The sequence below is a fragment of the Echinops telfairi genome, unplaced genomic scaffold (assembly GCF_000313985.2).
Source record: "Echinops telfairi isolate 266 unplaced genomic scaffold, ASM31398v2 ScPeMD7_7469;HRSCAF=8507_1, whole genome shotgun sequence".
NCBI lineage: Eukaryota > Metazoa > Chordata > Mammalia > Afrosoricida > Tenrecidae > Echinops > Echinops telfairi.
This window is the reverse complement of record NW_022111373.1, coordinates 72,069,518-72,071,498: the sequence shown is the minus strand read 5'-3', so window position 1 is coordinate 72,071,498 and position 1,981 is coordinate 72,069,518. Positions and strand designations below refer to the sequence as shown.

General features: G+C 42.7%; 1 protein-coding gene and 1 pseudogene across 1 annotated transcript in view; both read right to left on the bottom strand.

The window, feature by feature from the left end:
* Positions 1-1,981, bottom strand: part of DMGDH (dimethylglycine dehydrogenase) — a 94,131-nt gene that overhangs the window by 58,402 nt on the left and 33,748 nt on the right. The gene's annotated exons all lie outside the window — the stretch shown is intronic.
* Positions 1,605-1,979, bottom strand: LOC115873716 (annotated as a pseudogene).

Genomic DNA, 1,981 nt, shown 5'->3' with positions numbered 1-1,981 from the left:
TATGTATGGATTGTGATTAAAGAAAAGAAAGAAATATCCATATTGTATCAAGTAGAAAGATAATGTTTTGAAAATGATGATGGCAACACATGCACAAGTTTGCTTGTTGGAATTGATTTATGGATTGTTTTAACATCTGTAAGAGGCTCCAGTTAAATGATTTTTAAAAAAGAGCGAGAAGAAGATGGGAAGAATACAGTCACCATACCAAAAATAACTAACCCATATTCCATCATTTCAGGAAGTAGCATTTGAACAAGAACCAATGGTGCTGAAGGTAGAAATTCAAATAGCACTGATAGGATTAGCCAAGAAAAGGGTTTACTTATGCTTATTTATTTTTTATTGACTATGCAAAGGCATTTGACTGTGTGGATCATAACAAACTATGGACAGCCTTGAGAAGAATGGGAATTCCAGAACACTTTGCTGTGCTCATGGAGAACTTGTACACGGATCAAGAGGCAGTTGTAAGAACAGAAGCAGGATAGACTGCATGGTTTAAAATCAGGAAAGGTGTGCATCAGACAGGTTGTACCCTCTCACATTTATTTAACCTGTATGTCGAGCACATAGTTAGGGAAGCTGGATTATATGCAGAATGCAGCACCAGGATTAGAGGAAAGCAACTGCGGCGATATGCAGATGACACAACCTTACTTACTGTGGGAGTTACATAATCATTTATCAATTTGAGGATTAAGAATGAAGGGGGGGAGTCTAGTCTGTCAATAGCCAATGAGGCCTCTGAGATCATAGCCAAGGAGATCATAGCCAATAAGGCCTCTGTGTGGGCATGGCTTTCTCCTGAGAATTCTGGAAAATCTGGATTTTCCTCCTTGGAGATGAGAGACACCATCTCTCTCTCGGTTTACTCCCTTGCGGAGATGCTCTACTGAGAAGACACAAGGCTGACTCCCTGTGAAACATCCCTGAGGAGAAGCCACGTAGACCTATCCTGCTATAGCCCTGGGAACTGGAGAAGCCACACAGAGATCCCTGACAGCACTGAGATGCTTACAATGCCACTGGATCCAAAGACTTTCTATCCACTGGCCTGTGACTGTCCTGCATTCGGCATCATTGCATGTGTTTTCATGAGGCTGAAGAGGACTTTATAGATTGGTATCTGACATATCGGCTTTGACTGGACTGGGCTGGGATGCTTTTTTACTGTACAATTACTCTTTATATAAAATTCTCTCTTGGACAATATGAATTTCTGTGGATTTGTTTCTCTAGTCTACCCATACTAATGCACTTACTGGAAGTAAGGAGGACTTGAAGACTTGCTGATGAGGATCAAGGATCGCAGTCCTCAGTATGAAATACAGCTCAATGTAAAGATAACCAAAAGCCTCACAATTGGACCAATAGGTAACACCATGATAAACAGAGAAAAGATGGAAGCTGTCAATGATTTAATTTTGCTTGGATCCATAACCAGTGTCCATGGAAAAGATTACAGAATGCATTTTATTGGGTAAATCTGCTGCACAAGACTTTTTAATGTGTTGAAAAGCAAGGGGGTTACTCTGAGGACTAAAGTGCCCGGACCTGACCCAGATTTTCTTTTCTTTTTTTTCAAACTTTGAGTTATTTGATTAAGTTCTTTGCAAGAATCTAGAACACCCATTTGTGAGCACAAAGGTAGCACGCGCGTAGCCTTGGAGCTGGGAACAGCTTTGATTTTTGCCAAAATCTGGGAGTCCACGGCTTTCTGATCAGCCTTGCACTGATCTGTGATCTCGTACTTCTCTTTCTCCGTGTCAAAGATCTCGCCTTCTTGGTGTCTGGGCTTCCGCAGCTGCTGCTTCTTGAAGTAGGCGTCCGTGGATGCTTGGGGATCTTCACACCACGGATGTCAACTTTGGCGGAGGTGGCGATGACACAATTCTGGTGAGGATGATCAGCATGGTCCCTGGGGTTATGCTGGCGCGCAGTCTCCTGACATGCTGGCTGAAGGGCTTCTTGCCGTGGC